Consider the following 24,589-nt stretch of genomic DNA (forward strand, 5'->3'; position numbering starts at 1 on the left):
GTGTGGGTTGCCGCTGTTTTCGACTCATTGTTGGACGGTTTGATTCCTGCAATGAGTAAGCAAAACGGGGGTTGTTTAGAATTCGTACGGCTTTAAATCTTGCAAGTGCGCGTGTTGTCGCTTTGTTTGCTCCGCGTGGCCTAATTTCACCGTGTTCGTGGAAACATATTCCATCACCAAGTACGGGCCGGAAAATTTTGGTGCTAACTTCTGGGCAAATTTGTCGGCCGCAGATGAGAGTGGGTGGTCCCTTTTCATCACCTGCTCGCCTATGCGTGGCTTCCATTGCCGTCTGCGTAAGTCGTAGTGTTTTTTCTGTTGCTTTGAAGCTTTGGCTAGGTGCCCTTTTATCTCGTCCCATAACTTGGTGATGGACGGTGGTACGGTTGGTGGCTCTGCTGGTACTGCTTCCTCCGTGCGCACTTGCTGCGGTGCTGTAAGGCCTCTACCGAAGTTGATTTCTGCTGCTGATGCTGTTGTCGATTCGTGGCTAGCCGTGTTTATCGCGAATGCTATTTGCGGAATCTGCTGGTCCCAGGTGCGGTGGTCGTCCTTGCATCGCTGAGCTATCATGGTTTTCACGACTCGGTTGGTTCGCTCGGTGGGGTTTTCGTGCGGGGCGTAAGCTGCCGTAAACTTGTGATCGATGCGGTGGTCGTTCAAAAACGCTGCTAATGCCTTCCCGACGAATTGTTTGCCATTGTCGGTGAGGAAGGTTTTCGGGCAGCCAAATCGGTATATGACTCTTTCTTGGAGTGCTTTGATTACGCTTGTCGTTGTCGCTTGGCGCACTGGGATCAACTCTACCCACTTGGAGAATTTATCCACCATGACGAGGAGACAAGTATTTCCTTGCTTGGAACGGGGCAGTGGTCCCACGAAGTCAGCGGTTACTATTTCCCACGGTGCTTTGATTACGCTTGTCGTTGTCGCTTGGCGCACTGGGATCAACTCTACCCACTTGGAGAATTTATCCACCATGACGAGGAGACAAGTATTTCCTTGCTTGGAATGGGGCAGTGGTCCCACGAAGTCAGCGGTTACTATTTCCCACGGTCGTGATGATTGCATGGTTGCCATCAATCCTTCTGGGCGTCTTTGCTCGACTTTGTATTCTGCGCATCTGATACATTTCCGTACGTGTTTGAGAACATCGCGGAACATCCCGGGCCAGTAATAGTTCTGTTGTGCTCTCTTAAGCGTCTTCTTCACCCCGAGATGTCCGACGGCGGCGGCGTCGTGGACTTCTTGTAGTACGTCCTTTCGTCGGTCGGCTGGGATGCACAGCTTCCATTGCGGTGCCCGCGAAAATTGATTTCTCGGGGAAATGTGGCGGAAGACTCGGTTATCGACGATCTGGTAATCTGGATGTGCTTGCGGTTTTTTCCGCACCTGTCTTGCTTTCCTCTCGTGCCAGTCGTTTGTTCCGTTGGTTATGGTGTACAAAATGTCGTCATCGGCGTGTTGTAGCGGGCAGCGGGAGAGCCCGTCGGCTACCACGTTCTGTGCTCCTTTCCGGTATTCTATCTCGAAATTATATTGTTGTAATTCCAGTGCCCATCTTGCCAGACGTCCAGAGGGGTTTTGGAGCGAGTGCAGCCATTTTAGTGAGTGGTGGTCGGTGATGACGGTGAAGTGATACCCCTCCAGGTACGGTCTCATCTTACGGATACCCCATAGCACGGCCTGTTTGGTGGCCGAGTATCGCTTTTCCAGTTGGGTTAGGCTTCGGCTGGCGTAAGCTACTACGTTCTCGTGGTCGGAATGGCGTTGATAGAGCACGACGCCCAGGCCCTCTCCGCTCGCGTCGGTCTGGAGAAAAAACGGTCGAGAAAAGTCCGGACAACAAAGTATTGGCGCGCTGGAAAGCTTATCCTTGAGTGCTTTGAAAGCGTGATTTTGGTGCGCCTCCCATTTCCAGACTTGTCCCTTTTTCAGCAGTTGGTTAAGCGGCGCGGCGAGCGTAGAGAAGTCTGCCACGAAGCGGCGGTACCAAGACGCGAGTCCAAGAAAACGGCGGAGCTCTTTGAGCATTTTCGGTGCGGGCATCTCCTGTACAGCGGATAATTTTGCTGGATCGGTGTGAATTCCTTAAGAACTGATGATGTGTCCTAGGTAATGGGGTTGTTGCTGGACGAAGCTGCACTTTTCGAAGTTTACTTGCACCTTGTGTCTTTGTAGGCGCTCGAACACTTCCCTCAAGATCGCCAAGTGTTCTGCGAAGGTATCTCCCAATACGATGATATCGTCCAGGTAGGCGAAAACTTTTGGTTGGAGTTCGGGCTCAAGTATCGAATCCAGAGCGCGTTGAAAGGTAGCCGGGGCAGAGTGTAGGCCAAATGGCATGACTTTCCACTGGAACAATCCCCTGCCAGGAACTGTAAATGCGGTGTATGGGCGAGATGCCGTTCTTCAAGTCAATAGTAGAAATGAATTTCGCCTCTTTCAGCTGGTCAAGAATGGCTCCAATTTGCGGCAACGGGTAAGCGTATGGTTCGCTGGCGGCGTTGAGCTGACGGTAATCTATGCACATCCTCCACGTGCCCTGTTTTTTGCGGACTAGCACGATTGGCGAGCTGTACGCGCTTTGTGATGGTTCTATTCTTCCTCCTGCTAATAACTCGTCTACCTCTTCGTTGATGACTTGTTGCATGGCCGGGTTGCGGGGGTAGTATCGTTGCTTCAGCGGTCGGTTGTGTTTGAGGCGAATCGTATGCTCGGCTGCAGTGCTTGGTCCGATGATTTCGCGAAACCGCTTTTGGTGATGCGCCAGGAAGTTTCCCAGTTCCGTGTTTTGTTCGTCGCTCAGGTGTTCTCGGCTCGTCACTGCACATAGCGTATCCAGTTCGGGTGCTCTCTTGGTCACGGTGGCCTCTAGCGGCTGACCATCCAGCGTGAGGATGGTTCCCCTCTTTCTTAGGAAGTCCATTCCGAGGATTACCTGTCGGCCAAGTTTGGGATAACGGAGAGCATCGCATCTGTGGCTCGTCCTGGATACACAATCCTTGCCGGGTAGGAGTTCGAGGTAAAGAAACACGTTTGATCTGCCAGCTGGATGCTTCGCTTGTTGGGGCGCGCCTTAATGTTGTTCTTTTCTAGGTGTTTCCGTACGGTGTCATCTACATAGGATAGGGTGGCGCCGGTGTCCACTAGTGCTCGCACACTCATGTCCTCGATGACCACTGGTATATAGAATCGGCCATCTACTTGTGTTTTTGCGGTTGCCTTGCTGGCGGGTGGTTCCCTCGGCTTCTCTGGTCGGACGTACGGTGCTTGGCGGCTTCCTTTAATAGCGTTGGACGGCGTTCGGGGTGCGTTCTCGGTAGTTGGGCTAGTCGGAGGGCATGGGCAGTCCCTGGAGAGGATGTTGTCTTGGCCACACCGGGAGCAGAACTTCCTCCAGGGGCCCTTATATTGGAAGCGGTGGTGTCCGCGTTCCTTGCAGCGCCAACAGCACTCTTTGCTGTCGTATTCCATGGGTAGGTGGTATAGGCTGTGGGCCACCATTTTTCCCTGTTTCGCTTCCTCGCCTCTTAACAGCTCATACTCTTCCGTTAGCTCCAGGAGCTCCTCGATCGTCCTAAACTCGCTGCGTTTGACGAAAAGGCGGTATTCCACGCGTAGACCATCATAGATCCGTTCGAGGTGATTCTCTTCGCACATCGTCGGCTGTTGGCGGATCAGCGTCTCCAGTGCGAGGATGTAGTCCTTGGCCTTCTCTCGGCCTTGCTGTTTGCGTTGTCGGATGGCTTCTTCCAAATGTCGTATGTGTCGCTTAGGTAGAAAAAAATGTTGCACCTCCCTCCGCAGATCGCTCCAGCGGTGTATGTGTTGCTTACGGACGCGGTACCATTGCAGTGCTTTCCCACGTAGAAGCTCCGGCAGTGTTATGAGGAGTCGGTCGACGGGGATGCGGTAGCATTCGGCAAGCTCCTCTATCCTCTCAAGAAATTCGTGCAGTGACTCCTCCCCCGAAAAGTGCAAGTCCCAGCGGCGAACGGTATTCATAAGTTCACCGTCGCTCATTTCGTCTCGTTTTGGTAGTGCGTTCTCTCCCTTTCCTCCGTGCGGCTGTGGGCTGTTGATCTGGATTGTAGGGATCGGCTTTGTTGTTGGCTGGGGTAGCGTAGCGAACTTCCCCTCTTCCTCGTTCACTTCTCGTTCCAACTCTTTCAACAGGTCTTCACTGGATTTCCTGGCGCGTTTCGCTCGCACGTAAGTACTCAGGGCGCGCCGCAGCTCGGCTACGGTTTGGCCTTCCACGTCGATTCGGTGTTCCTTACACTCCTCCATCAGCTTCTCCTTCCTAAGCAGGTAGATCCAATTGAGTGAGTCGGTGTTCAGCAGCGTGCCTTCCGGAGCCTGTGTGTGTGTTGTTTCTGGCGGTGCGTTCGTCGAACCCGCCCCGGCAGTGTTGGTGGTGGTTGTAGTTGTTTTTCCACGGTCATCTGCGGAGGAGGGTCCCTGCTCGGGCGCCATTTATGAGGTGGGTTTTGTCTAAGGCTGGGGTAACACTCAGTCAATCCAGAGTCGAGTAAAGGTCCCACAAACCCCTACTGAATAAATACATAATGTTTATGTGTTACGAACACACGCACACACGGCTGGAGATATTAGGCGGACAGCAGCTTTCCGTCGCAAGATGGCGAGGGGGCGGAGCGTCGGCTAACGGTCGTTACAGTAGAGGAGGTTCGGTAGGGCGGCTGAACGGTCGGGTAACGGACGGACTGGTACGGCGGTACGGAAGCAGCGGCGGGATAGAAGCAACGGCTTAACTGCGGTAGGATGGCAAGCGGCCAACGGTCGTCGTCGCAGTGGCGGGACGGATGCAGCGGCTTAACGGCGGTAGGATGGCGAACGGCCAACGGTCGTCGTAGCAGTGGCGTGACGGATGCAGCGGCTTAACGGCGGTAGGATAGCGGACGGCCAACGGACGTCGTAGCAGCGGCGTGACGGATGCACCGGCTTAACGGCGGTAGGGTGGCGAACGGCCAACGGTCGTCGTAGCAGTGGCGTGACGGATGCAGCGGCTTAACGGCGGTAGGATGGCGGACGGCCAAAGGACGTCGTAGCAGCGGCGTGACGGATGCATCGGCTTAACGTCGGTAGGATGGCGGACGGCCAACGGACGTCGTAGCAGCGGCGAGACGGATGCAGCGGCTTAACGGCGGTAGGATGGCGGACGGCCAACGGACGTCGTAGCAGCGGCGTGACGGATGCAGCGGCCTAACGGCGGTAGGATGGCGAGCGGCCAACGGTCGTCCTAGCAGCGGCGGCACCAGAGGGGCGACGATGCGGCGGCAGCGGCGGTGGGCTACGGAGCGCGTACCAGGGCCGTGGAGAGAGGGGAGATGGGCTGGCGACGGGGTTTACCTGGACAGCGGCTGTGTGTTCCGGGCGGGATAGGATGGGCGTACCAGCGGACTTGTATTGGTCGGTCGGTCGGCTTCGGCAGGATCGGGCTGATCGAACGTCTTCGGCAGGCTCGGTAATCGGCGAGGTCAGTCACCTGCGGGAGAAACTGCGAGGACTCGGGTTAGTGCTGGTTTCACCGCTGGACACCCCCGCCTCCCTACTTGCACACTAGTAGAAGGTGCGTAAGGGGGGTGGGGTTGTACCAGCCGAGACGCCGTGGGTCGATCCGTGGCGATGGGGAAGTGCACCTTAACGGCACAGCGGTAGCCCCTTGTGCGCACGCATCGGCTCACGGCCGAAACCAGAGCTGCGGAGAGGGGGTCGTGCGGTCGTTCGGGCGGCGAGTCATTCCTTACCAGACCAGGACGACGGAGGGAAGGGTAGTCCGAAGACACCACTCGCGTCATCCTGGTGCAGCAGGGGGTGGCTCGCGCCACGCTCTTCTCCCCAGCTAACTAGAGGGAGTGGTTCCTCCGCTCCGGCCAGCCTACTAAAATCAGAACTGAGGGGGGAGGGGGTTATTTGGTCATTAAGGCAGCGGGCCGCTCAACACCGAGGTGGGCGACGGATGGAAGGATAGTCCGAAGACACCACTCGCGTCGTCCAGCCCAGGTGAAGGGTGACTCGCGCCATGACAGCGCCCCTTCCGCTCAGTCCGAGCCGCGGGGGAGGGGGGTTATTTGGTCATTAAGGCAGCGGGCCACTCAACACCAGGGTGGGCGACGGAGGGAAGGATAGTCCGAAGACACCATTCGCGTCGTCCAACTCTGGTGGAGGGTGACCCGCGCCATGGCAGCGCCCCCTTCCACTCGGCTAGCTAGCCGGAGTGGCAATTTCGTCTTTAAAAAGACAACCACTCCCGCTGGCTCACCTGCGAGGACTGAATTGCAAAAATGCAAATTCAATGTTTATATGGGTGGTGCCGCAAACTGGTTGAGAGGTCAACACACCATTATTGTGATTTTCATTGGTTTGCTATTTAGTGGTTGTTGACTATGCTATAAAAGAATAAGTACAAGCGGTTGTTGGTTATGCTATAGAAAAATAAGTACAGGGAGGTTCTGGTAGCTATGCTATAGAAAAATAAGTACAGGGAGGTTCAGGTTTAAGTGAATAAGGAAACACAGGGAGGATTTACGTTATTGTAACGCTACGTTACACTTTAACTTTAACTTTAACTTTAACCTAAACTTTAACTTTAACTTTAACTTTAAATTTAAATTTAAATTTAACTTTAACTTTAACTTTAACTTTATCTATAACTTTAACTTTAACTTTAACCTTAACTTTAACTTTAACTTTAAATTTAACTTTAACTTTAACTTTCACTTTAAATTTAACTTTAACTTTAACTTTAACATTCACTTTAACTTTAACTTTCACTTTAACTTTAACATTCACTTTAACTTTAACTTTCACTTTAAGTTTAACTTTAACTTTAACTTCAACTTTAACTTTAACTTTAACTTTAACTTTAACTTTAACTTCAACTTTAACTTTAACTTTAACATTCACTTTAACTTTAACTTTCACTTTAACTTTAACATTCACTTTAACTTTAACTTTCACTTTAAGTTTAACTTTAACTTTAACTTTAACTTTAACTTTAACTTTAACTTTAACTTTAACTTTAACTTTAACTTTAACTTTCACTCTAACTTTAACTTTAACTTTAACTTTAACTATATTTTTAACTCTAACTTTAACATTCACTTTAACTTTAACTTTGACTTTAACTTTAACTTTAACTTTAACTTTAACTTTAACTTTAACATTCACTTTAACTTTAACTTTCACTTTAACTTTAACATTCACTTTAACTTTCACTTTAACTTTAACTTTAACTTTAACTTTAACTTTAACCCTAACTTTAACCTTAACTTTAACTTTAACTTTAACTTTAAATTTAACTTTAACTTTAACTTTAACTTTAACTTTAACTTTAACTTTAACCTTAACTTTAACTTTAACTTTAACTTTAAATTTAACTTTAACTTTAACTTTAATTTTAACTTTAACATTCACTTTAACTTTAACTTTAACTTTAACCTTTACTTTATCTTTAACTTTAACTTTAAATTTAACTTTAACTTTAACTGTAACTTTAACTTTAACTTTAACTTTAACATTCACTTTAACTTTAAATTTAACTTTAACTTTAACTTTAATTTTAACTTTAACTTTAACTTTAACTCTAACTTTAACGTTAACTTTAACTTTAATTTTAACTTTAACTTTAACTTTAACTTTAACTTTAACATTCACTTTAACTTTCACTTTCACTTTAACTTTAACATTCACTTTAACTTTAACTTTCACTTTAACTTTAACTTTAACTTTAACTTTAACTTAAACTTTAACTTTAAATTTAACTTTAACTTTAACATTCACTTTAACTTTAACTTTGACTTTAACTTTAACTTTAACTTTAACATTCACTTTAACTTTAACTTTCACTTTCACTTTAACTTTAACATTCACTTTAACCCTAACTTTAACCTTAACTTTAACTTTAACTTTAAATTTAACTTTAACTTTAACTTTAACTTTAACTTTAACTTTAACTTTAACTTTAACTTTAACCTTAACTTTAACTTTAACTTTAACTTTAAATTTAACTTTAACTTTAACTTTAACTTTAATTTTAACTTTAACATTAACTTTAACTTTAACTTTAACTTTAACTTTAACTTTAACCTTTACTTTATCTTTAACTTTAACTTTAACTTTAAATTTAACTTTAACTTTAACTGTAACTTTAACTTTAACTTTAACTTTAACTTTAACTTTAACCCTAACTTTAACCTTAACTTTAACTTTAACTTTAAATTTAACATTAACTTTAACCTTCACTTTAACTTTAACTTTGACTTTAACTTTAACTTTAACTTTAACTTTAACTTTAACTTTAACATTCACTTTAACTTTAACTTTCACTTTAACTTTAACATTCACTTTAACTTTCACTTTAACTTTAACTTTAACTTTAACTTTAACTTTAACTTTAACTTTAACCCTAACTTTAACCTTAACTTTAACTTTAACTTTAACTTTAACTTTAATTTTAACTTTAACTTTAACTTTAACTTTAACTTTAACTTTAACTTTCACTTTAACTTTAACTTTAACCCTAACTTTAACCTTAACTTTAACTTTAACTTTAAATTTAACTTTAACTTTAACATTCACTTTAACTTTAACTTTGACTTTAACTTTAACTTTAACTTTAACTTTAACTTTACCTTTAACATTCACTTTAACTTTCACTTTCACTTTAACTTTAACATTCACTTTAACTTTCACTTTAACTTTAACTTTAACCCTAACTTTAACCTTAACTTTAACTTTAACTTTAAATTTAACTTTAACTTTAACTTTAACTTTAACTTTAACTTTAACTTTAACTTTAACTTTAACCTTAACTTTAACTTTAACTTTAAATTTAACTTTAACTTTAACTTTAATTTTAACTTTAACATTCACTTTAACTTTAACTTTAACTTTAACCTTTACTTTATCTTTAACTTTAACTTTAACTTTAAATTTAACTTTAACTTTAACTGTAACTTTAACTTTAATTTTAACTTTAACTTTAACTTTAACATTCACTTTAACTTTAAATTTAACTTTAACTTTAACTTTAACTATAATTTTAACTTTAACTTTAACTTTAACTTTAACTTTAACTTTAACTTTAACTTTAACTTTAACTTTAACTTTAACTCTAACTTTAACGTTAACTTTAACTTTAACTTTAACTTTAACTTTAACTTTAACATTCACTTTAACTTTAACTTTCACTTTCACTTTAACTTTAACATTCACTTTAACTTTCACTTTAACTTTAACTTTAACTTTAATCTTAACTTTAACTTTAACTTTAACTTTAAATTTAACTTTAACTTTAACTTTAACATTAACTTTAACTTTAACTTTAACTTTAACTTTAACTTTAACTTTAACTTTAACTTTAACTTTAACTTTCACTTTAACTTTAACTTTAACTTTAACTTTAACCCTAACTTTAACCTTAAATTTAACTTTAACTTTAACTTTAACTTTAAATTTAACTTTAACTTTAACTTTAACTTTAACTTTCACTTTAACTTTAACTTTAACTTTAACTTTACTTTAACTTTAACCCTAACTTTAACCTTAACTTTAACTTTAACTTTAAATTTAACTTAACTTTAACATTCACTTTAACTTTAACTTTGACTTTAACTTTAACTTTAACTTTAACTTTACCTTTAACTTTAACTTTAACTTTAACTTTAACTTTAACTTTAACTTTAACTTTAACTTTAACATTCACTTTAACTTTAACTTTCACTTTCACTTTAACTTTAACATTCACTTTAACTTTCACTTTAACTTTAACTTTAACTTTAACCCTAACTTTAACCTTAACTTTAACTTTAACTTTAACTTTAAATTTAACTTTAACTTTAACTTTAACCTTAACCTTAACTTTAACTTTAACTTTAACTTTAACTTTAACTTTAACTTTAACTTTAACTTTATATTTAACTTTAACTTTAACTTTAACTTTAATTTTAACTTTAACATTCACTTTAACTTTAACTTTAACCTTTACTTTATCTTTAACTTTAACTTTAACTTTAAATTTAACTTTAACTTTAACTGTAACTTTAACTTTAACTTTAACTTTAACTTTAACTTTAACATTGACTTTAACTTTAAATTTAACTTTAACTTTAATTTTAACTTTAACTTTAACTTTAACTTTAACTCTAACTTTAACGTTAACTTTAACTTTAACTTTAACTTTAACTTTAACATTCACTTTAACTTTCACTTTAACTTTAACATTCACTTTAACTTTAACTTTCACTTTAACTTTAACTTTAACTTTAACTTTAACTTTAACTCTAACTATAACTTTAACCTTAACTTTAACTTTAACTTTAAATTTAACTTTAACTTTAATTTTAGCTTTAACTTTAATTTTAACTTTAAATTTAACTTTAACTTTGACTTTGACTTTGACTTTAACTTTAACTTTAACTTTAACTTTAACTTTAACATTCACTTTAACTTTAACTTTCACTTTAACTTTAACATTCACTTTAACTTTAACTTTAACTTTAACTTTAACTTTAAATTTAACTTTAACTTTAACTTTAACTTTAACTTTAACTTTAACTTTAACTTTAACATTCACTTTAAATTTAACTTTGACTTTAACTTTAACTTTAACTATATTTTTAACTTTAACTTTAACATTCACTTTAACTTTAACTTTGACTTTGACTTTAACTTTAACTTTAACTTTAACATTCACTTTAACTTTAACTTTCACTTTAACTTTAACATTCACTTTAACTTTAACTTTAACTTTAACTTTAACTTTGTTCGATCGGGGATAAATGAAGCCGGAATTCCTCGTGAATTCCGGAAACGGGGAACCTATGGGGAGCCGGTTCTTGAAACTCGCGATAATGAAACGGAAAACTTACCAGCTGTGCCTAGCTGTCCAACAACAAACAGACAAGTTAAATATCCAAAGATATGAAGTATATATATATGGTAGCCTGTCGCACAGGCCTTTATTAAAAATAGAAAAGGATGAAATACAAATGTATTGGCAAAGACTCACCTGATGGATCGCTGGTAAAAGAATAAGGGCGAGTCTATCGCTGTTCATCCCTTTTATAGGCTCTAAGGAACTAATGCCATTTAACGGATCCGTATGATGGAACAAAGTCCAAGAAAGGAAAAAAAAAACGCAACGAGTGCCTACAGCCAGTCTTCTACCAGCGACCCCTTCAGGTGAGGTTTGTAGTTGATAATGCAGACTTTAACATGCCGTCCGCCTTGCAGCATCACTGCAATATAAATTCAATATTAATGTATAAACTTCATTATAAATTCAATTACGTATAAACTTCATTATAAATTCAATTACGTATAAACTTCATTTTTTCTTAACGCTAAAGGTTTTGCTTGCCAGCTCAGTATGGGGTTACTCCGAATATGACCCATCCAAAAACGGTGTTTTGAGCAGCCGGTCGCGTCGGGGTTGCAGGCCTAAGTCCAGGACGGAGTATGGCTCCACACGCGTCTACTCCCAGAATCAGAGACACTGCGCTTGAGCGGTAGAATGAGGGGTCTGCCAGGCGTAGGTTGTCGAAATCATCGGCGACACGCGCATCAATAGTACGCTCAGGGGCGCTCCTCACGAGGCGCCCAAGGACCTTTGCCTGGATTGACACCCTCTCATTCAGACCCTTCAAGGTAAGGCGGCAGTGTTCCCTTTCATTCCGTGACAGCAGTTGGAGTCGTTGTGCAAGGCCCCGAGATATGGTGGATATGGGTTGTCCAAAGTCGAGAATCGCGCGGACTGCATGAGTTCGTCCCATTGTCATTACTTTGGTTACCACGGTAGGCATAAGGACAGAAAAACCCGTAGCATTTCTGGAAGCCCGTTGAATTCGCTCTCGAGCGTCTCTTAGCCCTCGGGGTGGACCTTGTTGTGCGACGCGCCTTCGTTGGTGTCGTTGTGCTCGACGCTGGTGGGGCGAAGGAGGCGGCCGAGAAACTATGGACCGGATACCCGACAGGGGTGGTCTGAGTACCGGTGTGTCGGCGGTGACTGGCACAAGAGCATTTATCTGCTGGAGGTCTTCATCGCTGGCATCAATCTCCAGTATTTCTTCACTTGACTCCGACAGCTCTCGAGCCCGGTATGGTCGCGGTCGCTGACTTGGCCGATTTTCAACCTCGTCAAGGCCCTGTGGCACGTCATCCTCTCGCCGTGGTGTCTCCCATAGGTGGAGAAGGCTGTGATGTTGCTCATGGCATCGGTCACATCGCCCGGTTGACGGACAATTGCGCGTTACATGGCGCGGTGACAGGCAATTGGCACAATGGCGGTAGAGGAGGACGGCGCGTAGTCTCTCCTCTGGTTCCATACGGCGCAGCTGGCGATAAAACAGAAGTCGGTGGTTTTGCTGACATAAGGGGCATCGATGGGTGTTTTTAGTATTGGCTCGGACCATTTTGGTTTGAACGACTTTTATCTGACATAAGGGGCATCGATGGGTGTTTTTAGTATTGGCTCGGACCATTTTGGTTTGAACGACTTTTATCTAAGAGAAGAAAAAAGAAAGAAGAAAAAAGAAAGCTGAAAAGAGAGAATTGGTTACTTAGGGATTTCGGTAGGTAGTAGGACTAATTTAACTATTGGCCGGGTAATCACACCACGGGCTGTGCGTATTTCTACCACCCGTACTCGATTATCTTGGCCTGGGAAAACCTTCACCACTCTACCAAGTCGCCATTCATTAGCGGGTAAATTATCCTCTTTGATAATTACTAGATCGTTAACCTCAAGATTTCGTTGGGGGTGTTGCCACTTAACCCTCTTATGTAGCTCCTTCAAGTACTCTCCCTTCCATCGTTGGCAGAATCCTTGATGAATAGCTTTGAGCTTTTGCCATCGGTTGACGATTGACATCGGTGTTCCTTGAACCTCTGGTTCTGCATTCGCGAGTATGGGGCTTCCAATCAGAAAGTGTCCAGAGGTGAGGGGTTCAATGCAGTCGGGGTTGTCAGACATCGGACTGATCGGTCTCGAGTTCAGACAGGCTTCTACTTTAGCCAGTAGAGTGGATAATTCCTCCATTGTGAATCGCATGGTAGTTGTAATTTTGCGGAAATGGGTTTTGAAACTCTTCACCCCTGCTTCCCATAGTCCTCCCATGTGGGGTGCTCCTGGTGTGATAAAATGCCAGTGGATTTCTTTATGGGCATATGACATAGTGGTATGCCGAGCAGCTTCAGTCATGAAATTCCAAAAGTCTTGCCTTAATGCTTTGTTTGCTCCTACAAAGTTCGTCCCATTGTCCGAATACACCTGGTGGAGGCAGCTTCGCCGAGATATGAACCGCGCAAATGCAGCCAGAAATGTGGCTGTCGATAGATCGCTTGTTGCCTCTAAGTGTATTGCTTTCGTAGCAAAACAAACAAACACACAGACATAACCCTTCGTTAATAGGCATGCCCTGCCCGTATAATTTTTGATGTCGAACGGACCAGTGAAATCGATTCCGGTATTAGTGAATGGTCGCGAGAGCTCCGTTCGTTCTGGCGGTAGTGCTGCCATCAACTGCTCACGTGTCCTTTTCCTGTAGATGAGACAAACCTTGCAATTATTTATTATATTTTTTATCAAATTTTTTAGCTTCACGATCCAATATTCTGATCGCAAAAGTCGTAGCATTAGTTGATTTCCCCCGTGTAGGGAAATCAAATGGGACAATTTTACTACAAGCCGCGAAAAAGCGCAGTCGTATGGAAGAATAATTGGACAACGTTCGTTGTAGGGTATCGTCGACAGCTCCAATCTTCCTCCCACGCGCATTATTCCGTCCGCATCGAGGAAGGGGTTGAGGGTGCGGATGGAACTCTTTGAGCTCACGACATCAGTTGAAGCTAGCATCCGATACTCTTCAGCGTAGCATCGTTTCTGCGTTAAACGAATAAGCCGGGCTTTTACCATCTTAATTTCTTCTGGTGAGATATCTGGGGTGCCCTTGCGGGGGGTTAACTTATGCACAGGGTGCGTGTTGCGGTAGAACTGAAAGATCCGGGCGATGACTCTGAGGGCTCTCGAAAAGTTCGAAAATCGCTCCAGAAGATCCGGAAGTTCTTGAGCGCTGGTGGTATGAGCTCTGACTGCTCGTTGTTCTAGGTCCGTTTCCATAAGCAAGGCATCTGTTTTGCTTGGCCACTCCGATGGGGGCGCTTTCAGCCATCTGGGGCCTTGCCACCAGAGCGTGCTGTCCGCCAACTCTTGCGGAGTCACACCGCGACTGCCCAGGTCCGCTGGATTATCGCTAGATTCCACATGATTCCATCCCTCCACTCCGACGAGCTCATCAATTTTTGCGACCCGATTCGCCACGAAGGTTGTCCAGCAGCACGCTCCGTCCATTTGTAGATGGTCGGCTGCGTAACGTCGAATTGGGGGAGCAAAGCGTGGATAAGTTCGGCCAGAAGCAATGCTCCACATAATTCCAACCGTGGTAAAGAGACGGTTTTAACTGGAGCCACCTTGGTTTTACCTACCAGTAAACTGACATGAGGAGACCTGTTTTTTGTGCGGTCGTACACTCTAACATACAGGGCGGCTGCATATGCCTTTTCCGAGGCATCGCAAAAACCGTGGAACTGGATTTCATGCCACGGTGTGAAATGAATCCACCGTGGAATTTTAATTTCTGAAATGTGGGTATAATTTTTTAGAAATGTTTCCCATCGCCGGTGAGGGTCTGGAGGGAGGCTATCATCCCAATCAATCTTCGTAAGCCATATGTCTTGCATCAAGATTTTGGCTTCTACTACTATGGGTCTTAACCATCCTGCGGGGTCAAATAATTTGGCAACATAAGACAAAACCTCACGTTTGGTGTAATTTGGTTTTGTAGGGATTTCCTGGACGCTAAAATGGAACATATCGTGTACCGCATTCCACCGTATACCTAACACCCTGGCTTCACTGAGGTCATCAATTTCCAGGAACTCCTCCTTTAGCAGGTGCTCCTTTGGTAACGCTGCCAAGGTCTCTTTCGAGTTTGACGTCCATTTCCGAAGGGGGAATCCAGCTCCTTTGAGCGCTTCTATGAGCTCGTCACGAGCTTGTAGTGCTGTCTCGCGGTCAAGGGCACCTACGAGAACGTCGTCGACGTACATATGCTGCTTCAATATCCTGGAAGCCAAAGAGAAATGAACCCTGATATCGTCAGCTAACTGGAGGAGAGTCCTGATAACTAAGTACGGGGCACAGTTTACTCCAAAAGTCACTGTGCCGAGTTCGTAGTCTACCAGATCATCGTTCTGGGACTCCCGAAAAATTATCCTGTGAAACTGGGTGTCTTTGGGGTGTAACAGGATCTGCCTATACATCTTCTCGATGTCTGCTATGAACACATACTTAAAAAAGCGCCATTTTAATAATAGGGCAGTAAGGTCGGTTTGTAGAACTGGGCCAGGGTAGAGAACATCATTCAGACTAACTCCATTCGACGTGGGATTGGAAGCGTTGAAGACCACGCGCACCTTCGTGGTTGTACTGTCCGGTTTGATGACTGCGTGGTGAGGTAGGTAATAGGGAATTGAGGAGTTTTTGCCCTCCGTGGACTTCACTGGACTCATATGCCCCAGCATGATGTACTCCCGCAGCACCCTATGGTACTCTTCCTTTAACTCCGGATTTCGACACATAGCGCTTTCGTTCCGGATGAACTGCTGCACTGCGCTGCTTCGCGAATGTCCAATATTGATGTCGTCAGGGAATTCACGTCGAAATGGTAATGCTACCATGTACCGTCCTTCATCATTCCTGATCGTTGTCCTTACATAGTGGTTTTCGCAAAATTGTTCTTCGGGGTTAACGGACTTTTTGTTCGGAACTTGCTCTAATTCCCAAAACCGCGTTAACTGGGCGCTGGAAAATTCCGTATAGAAGGAGACGCAAGACTCTGAACTCGTTTGGAGGGGGAGTGGGGCTGGGCCAGTTAGGATCCAGCCAAACACTGTTTCTTGAGCTAACAAGGAGCCTAAGACATCCTTCTTTACACACCCTTTTATTACCGCGGGGTACAAGTCAGCACCGATAAAAATGTCGACCTGCTGACTTTTGTGAAAGTTGACGTCGGCCAACTGCATTGGGGGGAGTTGACCAAGATAGGCTTGGTCGACAGAAAACTGGGGAAGACTACCTGTCAGTTGGGGGAGAATGAGGCCTCTTGCCTCGATTTGGAGCTGGGGGTCGACAGGTGATCCTAAAATGAACAGTGCTACTTTACGCACGTTTGCAGCGGACGTGGCATTGATGCCGCTTACCTTGGTGTTTGCAGCGAGTGTTGGATGTTTGATGCGTCTCTGGAGGCGCTCCGTGATAAAGGTCCCTTCTGAACCCGAATCCAGAAGAGCTCTGGCTTCATATGCTACTCCATTATGACATACGTGTACCATGGCGGTTCCTAAAATAATATTCTTAAAATTGGCCGTGTATAACGCGTTTACATTCCCTGAGGTCGTTGGGTCCTGAGATGATTGAGTCGTATTAGTTTGGGGGGAGGGACTGGCTTTTGATGGAATTTGCCTGTTTCCGTTTGGGTTGCGATGCAGGAGGGAATGATGACGCTGATGGCAAGTCATGCAATTAAAGGTGCTATTACAATTACGTGCAACGTGTGAATGCTCGAGGCAATTCATACATAAATTGTACTTCCTTACTACCCTACAGCGCTCCTCTACCTTCATTGCTAAAAACTTGGGGCACGACTTCAGAGTATGGGGAACATCGGGGCACAGCCTGCAGCCTGCCTGCGAAACATTTCCGTGATTGGCAGATACCTTCCTTTTTTCGTGGGTGGATGTCGAGGGCCGACTGATTGCTCCGCGGGAAACTCGAACTCCTTGAATGTCCGACACTGTCTCCAAGGTTTGGAACCTGCTCGTCAGGAAATTGTCCAGATCCTGCCACGCCGGAATCTCGCTTTTGTTGGTAATTCCCTGCTCCCATAAGGCTAGTGTTGCGTCCGGCAGCTTGCTGGATACCAGATAAATAAAGATTGCATCCCAGTTGTTGGTATCAATGCCATGCATCTGCAGTATTGAGATGCAGTTATCTACAGATCGCTGTAAATTTTTTATTTCAGTTCCCCGCTCTCCTGTCACAGATGGCAGATTAAATAATATTTTCAGCTGAGAATTGATCACAATTCTCTTATTTTCGAACCTATCGGAAAGGTTCTGCCACGCAATGGCAAAACCCTAATTCGTGAGTGGGGTTTTTTTTCACAATACCCCTGGCCTCCCCCCGAGTTTTGTGATTTAGATGGTATAACTTTTCCACTTCACTTAACCGCGTATTATTTATATATATGGCCGTAAACAGATCCCGAAAGGACGGCCATGCAGTGTAGTCACCATAGAATATTTCGGTGTCGCACGGTGGAAGTTTAACGCTGGAGCGCACCGTCAAATCAGGCTCGTGTGTGAGGTGATTTACCGTGGAAGACGGTTGACGGATGAGGGTGAGGTTATGGATGGTATCACCCATCAGGGCTGCGCACGTCAGATATGCTGTGTAGCAGTTTTGGTATTTAACCTTCGCTTCTCGCAAGGCCGCGGCCCCGTCATCGTCGTCGTTAAGGTCTCGGGAATAGCTGCAGAAAGACTTTTTCACTGTGCCCCAAAGGGCCTTAAGTTCCTCCTTTTGAATTTCTAAGGAAAATACCGTGTGATGCGCCCCTGGAGATTCGTTGAACCGATTTTCAAACTCCAGAAGTGCATCACAAGCGCGAGAGAAATCCTGTGCGTTGGCCATGTTCAGGGACCCTGATAAATAGCTATTTACAAACTGGTGAGATAGGGGTCCTGCGTAGGGGGACGGTGTTCGTCGCAACTTAAGGGGGTTTGGTCAACCTATGTGTCACTATTCCGCTTGTGGGTACGTAAGGAGGGGGGTGTGAAAGTTGCCTTTAGCGCTGCTGAGGGGGTGGAAAGCTAGAGAGGAGTACTGCGCCGCAACTTGAGGGGTTACTAAAACTAAGTACCAATAAACTGTTTAAAATAGGCAAAGTATATAAAAAAAACTCACCCGTTTAGTGCCTAACGTTTTGTCGACTTACTGCTTGGGCGGCGCTAGCAGATTCCCAAAGCGGTGGGCCGTTCGTGTGGGCCTTTTAGGATGTGTTGCGTGTTATCCAAAGCGATGGGCCGCTCGTCTGGGCCTTGAAAAGGTTGCGCTACACTATTGCTTTCCAATTCGGCGGGCCGTGCGTTAGGGCCTTTGAGCTGGTGCTCGTCTGCTTACCCGATTCCAAAAGAGGTGGGCCGTTCGTATGGGCCGATACCTACACAGACAGACGTGGGGAGGTGAGTTCAGGATAAGTTACTCACCTGGCCTGTAACTGCCACACGTCTTCCTTCTATCTATGCCCATTTTAGAGCTGACCGTCTGAATTCTTGGACCGTGGCTGACCTTCTGCCTCTTGATGACTCCGTATAGTTTTTCTGGATGCAGTAGGAAGGTTGATGTTGCCTGACAGCCTCGTTTGCCGCCGAGTTGCCCTAGCTTCAATTTTTAACCCAACAAATTTCAATTTTTAAAAACTGGATTATCAAAAAAAAATGCTACACTAGGTCAAATATGCTCTTGAGCGTTTTCAGTGGCTGTCACCCTTTTTTGAAGCACCTTTTTCAATTCACTGCCCTGCTTTTCAGGGACTTTTGCAAATACACACAACTGGCCTAGTATGCTCTGCTTTTTTGGGGTATATTTACCCTCTGTTTAGGCACCTTTATCGCTTCACTGCCCTGCTACTCAGGGACTTTGAATCACTTTCACTCGCGACTGGCCTAGTATGCTCAGCGTTTTCTTTTGGGGGTATATTAAACCTCGGCACCGTGGTGTGATGGTAGCGTGCTCCGCCTATCACACCGTATGCCCTGGGTTCAACTCCCGGGCAAAGCAACATCAAAATTTTAGAAATAAGATTTTTCAATTAGAAGAAAATTTTTCTAAGCGGGGTCGCCCCTCGGCAGTGTCTGGCAAGCGCTCCGATTGTATTTCTGCCATGTAAAAGCTCTCAGTGAAAACTCATCTACCTTGCAGATGCCGTTCGGAGTCGGCATAAAACATGTAGGTCCCGTCCGGCCAATTTGTAGGGAAAAATCAAGAGGAGCACGACGCAAATTGGAAGAGAAGCTCGGCCTTAGATCTCTTCGGAGGTTATCGCGCCTTACATTTATTTTTTATTTTTTTTATTAAACCTCTTTTAAGGCACCTTTTTTAACTCACTGTCCTGATTTTCAGGGACTTTTGCACACACACACAACTGGTCTAGTATGCTCTGCTTTTTTGGGGTATATTCAACCTCTTTTTAGGCAGCTTTCTTCACTCACTGCCCTGGCTTTTCAGGGGCTTTTATTTCGTCACCTCTCAATTTACTGCCCCGCTACTCAGGGACTTTTAATCACTTTCACTACTAAGGCTTTTTATTTACTGGCCACCGGTGGGGACTGTTCGCTTAACAGTCTTATCACACCGGTATTCTAATTGTGGTCCTGGCCACACTCTTTCGGTGAGTCGGAGCGCAAACTGGTCAACGCTCAACTAGTTCTTACGCTTTTCTTGTCTTTCACTGGACTCCTTCCCGGTGAATCACACTTAGGATATGCCGTGTACGGAAGGCTGTAATGCTAAGACAAACTCACAAGAAAAAATATGCGTTTTACTTTAGTTTTTTAATATATGTACACTACCTTCTTTTGGGTGCTTTCCTCCAACCTTCGCTGTTGCTCCGGTGGTTTTCTTTTCCTGTGCCATCCTGGAGATGTGCTGGTGCTCGCGGCCGCCGAATTTCCAATAAAAAACCACGAATTTACTGTGGTTTTTCTCCAGCAAACTTACCAAAATCGGTTTTCCCAATGGCTAACTTCTAAATGTCAAAAACCAAATGTAAACAAGCAGCTTCTTACTTGCACTGCTTATTCACAATGGATTTTGGTATGGTGTGTTTGTTTGGATTCCAATGGGACTTGGCAATTGTTGGTGGACAGGTTTTAAAAAAGCAACATTGTTGGAAAAGACAAAAGATATGAATTTTTGTTGATGGACGCGTATAGGCAAAAAAGAAAAAACTAATTGCAGCTGGTTTTATTACCAAAAAAAAAAATGAAAAATGTTTCAATATCCGGCTCGAAGGACCATTATCGAGCGGGGATAAATGTAGCCGGAATTAATCGCGAATTCCGGAAACGGGGAACCTATGGGGAGCCGGTTCTTGAAACTCGCGATAATGAAACGGAAAACTTACCAGCTGTGCCTAGCAGTCCAACAACAAACAGATAAGTTAAATATCCAAAGATATGAAGTATATATATATGGTAGCCTGTCGCACAGGCCTTTATTAAAAATAGAAAAGGATGAAATACAAATGTATTGGCAAACACTCACCTGATGGATCGCTGGTAAAAGAATAAGGGCGAGTCTATCGCTGTTCGTCCCTTTTATAGGCTCTAAGGAACTGATGCCATTTAACGGATCCGTATGATGGAACAAAGTCCAAGAAAAGAAAAAAAACGCAACGAGTGCTTGCAGCGAGTCTTCTACCAGCGACCCCTTCAGGTGAGGTTTGTAGTTGATGCGGGATAAATGGAGCCGGAATTCCTTGTGAATTCCGGAAACGGGGAACCTATGGGGAGCCGGTTCTTGAAACTCGGGATAATGCGAAACGGAAAACTTACCAGCTGTGCCTAGCTGTCCAACAACAAACGGACAAGTTAAATATCCAAAGATATGAAGTATATATATATGGTAGCCTGTCGCATAGGCCTTTATTAAAAATAGAAAAGGATGAAATACAAATGTATTGGCAAACACTCACCTGATGGATCACTGGTAAAAGAATAAGGGCGAGTCTATCGCTGTTCGTCCCTTTTATAGGCTCTAAGGAACTGATGCCATTTAACGGATCCGTATGATGGAACAAAGTCCAAGAAAGGAAAAAAAAAACGCAACGAGTGCTTGCAGCGAGTCTTCTACCAGCGACCCCTTCAGGTGAGGTTTGTAGTTGATAATGCAGACTTTAACAAACTTTAACCTTAACTTTAACTTTAACTTTAACTTTAAATTTAACTTTAACTTTAACTTTATCTATAACTTTAACTTTAACTTTAATCTTAACTTTAACTTTAAATTTAACTTTAACTTTAACTTTAACTTTAACTTTAACTTTAACTTTATCTTTAACTTTAACTTTAACTTTAACTTTAACTTTAACTTTAACTTTAACTTTAACTTTAACCTTAACTTTAACTTTACCTTTAACTTTAACTTTAACTTTAACTTTAACATTCACTTTAACTTTAACTTTAACTTTAACCTTAACTTTAACTTTAACTTTAACTTTAACTTTAACTTTAACTTTAAATTTTACTTTAACTTTAACTTTAACTTTACCTTTAATTTTAACTTTAACTTTAACTTTAACTTTAACCTTAACTTTAACTTTAAATTTAACTTTAACTTTAACTTTAACTTTAACTTTAATTTTAACTTTAACTTTAACTTTAGCGTTAACTTTAACTTTAACTTTAACATTCACTTTAACTTTCACTTTAACTTTAACATTCACTTTAATTTTAACTTTAACTTTAACCTTAACTTTAACTTTAACTTTAACTTTAACTTTAACTTTAACTTTAACTTTAACTTTACCTTTAACTTTAACTTTAACTTTAACTTTAACTTTAACTTTAATTTTAACTTTAACTTTAACTTTAACTTTAACCTTAACTTTAACATTAACTTTAACTTTAACTTTAACTTTAACATTCACTTTAACTTTAACTTTGACTTTAACTTTAACTTTAACTGTATTTTTAACTTTAACTTTCACATTCACTTTAACTTTAACTTTGACTTTAACTTTAACTTTAACTTTAACATTCACTTTAACTTTAACTTTCACTTTAACTTTAACATTCACTTTAACTTTAACTTTCACTTTCACTTTAACTTTAACTTTAACTTTAACTTTAACTTTAACTTTGACTTTAACTTTAACTTTAACTTTAACCTTAACTTTAACTTTAACTTTAACTTTAAATTTAACATTAAATTTAACTTTAACTTTAACTTTATCTTTAACTTTAACTTTAACTTTAATCTTAACTTTAACTTTAAATTTAACTTTAACTTTAACTTTATCTTTAACTTTAACTTTAACTTTAACTTTAACTTTAACTTTAACCTTAACCTTAACTTTAACTTTACCTTTAACTTTAACTTTAACTTTAACTTTAACTTTAACATTCACTTTAACTTTAACTTTAACCTTAACTTTAACTTTAAATTTAACTTTAACTTTAACTTTAACTTTAACTTTAACTTTAACTTTAACTTTAACTTTAACTTTACCTTCAACTTTAACTTTAACTTTAACTTTACCTTTAACTTTAACTTTAACTTTAACTTTAACTTTAACTTTAACTTTAATTTTAACTTTAACTTTAACTTTAACTTTAGCTTTAACTTTAACTTTAACTTTAACTTTAACTTTAACTTTAACTTTAACTTTAACTTTAACTTTAACTTTAGCCTTAACTTTAACTTTAAATTTAACTTTAACTTTAACTTTAATTTTAACTTTAACTTTAACTTTAACTTTAACTTTAACTTTAACTTTAACCTTAACCTTAACTTTAACTTTAACTTTACCTTTAACTTTAACTTTAACTTTAACTTTAACTTTAACTTTAACTTTAATTTTAACTTTAACTTTAACTTTAACTTTAACTTTAACTTTAACTTTAACTTTAACTTTACCTTTAACTTTAACTTTAACTTTAACTTTAACTTTAACTTTAACTTTAACTTTAATTTTAACTTTAACTTTAACTTTAACTTTAGCTTTAACTTTAACTTTAACTTTAACTTTAACTTTAACTTTAACTTTAACTTTAACTTTAGCTTTAACTTTAACTTTAACTTTAACTTTAACTTTAACTTTAACTTTAACTTTAACTTTAACTTTAACTTTAACTTTAGCCTTAACTTTAACTTTAAATTTAACTTTAACTTTAACTTTAATTTTAACTTTAACTTTAACTTTAACTTTAACTTTAACTTTAACTTTAACTTTAACTTTACCTTTAACTTTAACTTTAACTTTAACTTTAACTTTAACTTTAACTTTAATTTTAACTTTAACTTTAACTTTAACTTTAGCTTTAACTTTAACTTTAACTTTAACTTTAACTTTAACTTTAACTTTAACTTTAACTTTAACTTTAACTTTAGCCTTAACTTTAACTTTAAATTTAACTTTAACTTTAACTTTAATTTTAACTTTAACTTTAACTTTAACTTTAACTTTAACCTTAACTTTAACTTTAACTTTAACTTTAATTTAACTTTAACTTTATCTTTAACTTTAACTTTAACTTTCACTTTAACTTTAACTTTAACTTTAACTTTATGATAGAGATCCAATTTTATGTATTTGACCTGTTGCTAACACCGAACTTTTTCGAAACTTTTCGAACTTTTTTGACAAATATCCGTAACGGTTTTTTTTGATTTAGTCGCCAAGCCCGCGATAAAATCTATGCAATAGCTTAAAATTGAATATTTTACTGTGCTTTGAAGCTATAACTATTTTATGGTCAATTATTATACTCAGTTGAGCAGAGCTCACAGAGTATATTAACTTTGATTGGATAACGGTTGGTTGTACAGGTATAAAGATATAGATATAGACTTACATATATCAAAATCATCAGTATCGAAAAAAAATTCGATTGAGCCATGTCCGTCCGTCCGTCCGTCTGCCTGTTAACACGATAACTTGAGTAAATTTTGAGGTATCTTGATGAAATTTGGTATGTTGGTTCCTGGGCACTCATCTCAGATCACTATTTAAAATGAACGATATCGGACAATAACCTCGCTCACTTTTTCGATATCGAAAATTTCGAAAAATCGAAAAAGTGCGATAATTCATTACCAAATACGGATTAAGCGATGAAACTCGGTAGGTGAGTTGAACTTATGACGCAGAATAGAAAACTAGACTTGGACAATGGGCGTGGCACCGCCCACTTTTAAAAGAAGGTAATTTAGAAGTTTTGCAAGCTGTAATCGTTGAAGATATCATGATGAAATTTGGCAGGAACGTTACTCTTATTACTATATGTCTGCTTAATAAAAATTTGCAAAATCGGAGAACGAACACGCCCACTTTTTAAAAAATTTTTTTTTTTAAATCAAATTTTAAAAGAAAAGTTAATATCTTTATAGTATATAAGTAAATTATGTCAACATTCAACTCCAGTAATGATATGGTGCAACAAAATACAAAAATAAAAGAAAATTTCAAAATAGGCGTGGCTCCGCCCGTTTTCATTTAATTTGTCTAGGATACTTTTAATGCCATAAGTCGAACAAAAATTTACCAATCCTTGTGAAATTTGTACATACATATCGCACAAACAAATTCTAGAGTCACCCCTGGTTCACCTTTATGGCGATATCTCGAAAAGGCGTCCACCTATAGAACTAAGGCCCACGCCCTTTTAAAATACTCATTAACACCTTTCATTTGATACCCATATTGTACAAACGAATTCTAGA

The sequence above is a fragment of the Eurosta solidaginis genome, chromosome 2, assembly GCF_040869045.1.
Source record: "Eurosta solidaginis isolate ZX-2024a chromosome 2, ASM4086904v1, whole genome shotgun sequence".
Classification (NCBI taxonomy): Eukaryota; Metazoa; Arthropoda; class Insecta; order Diptera; family Tephritidae; genus Eurosta; species Eurosta solidaginis.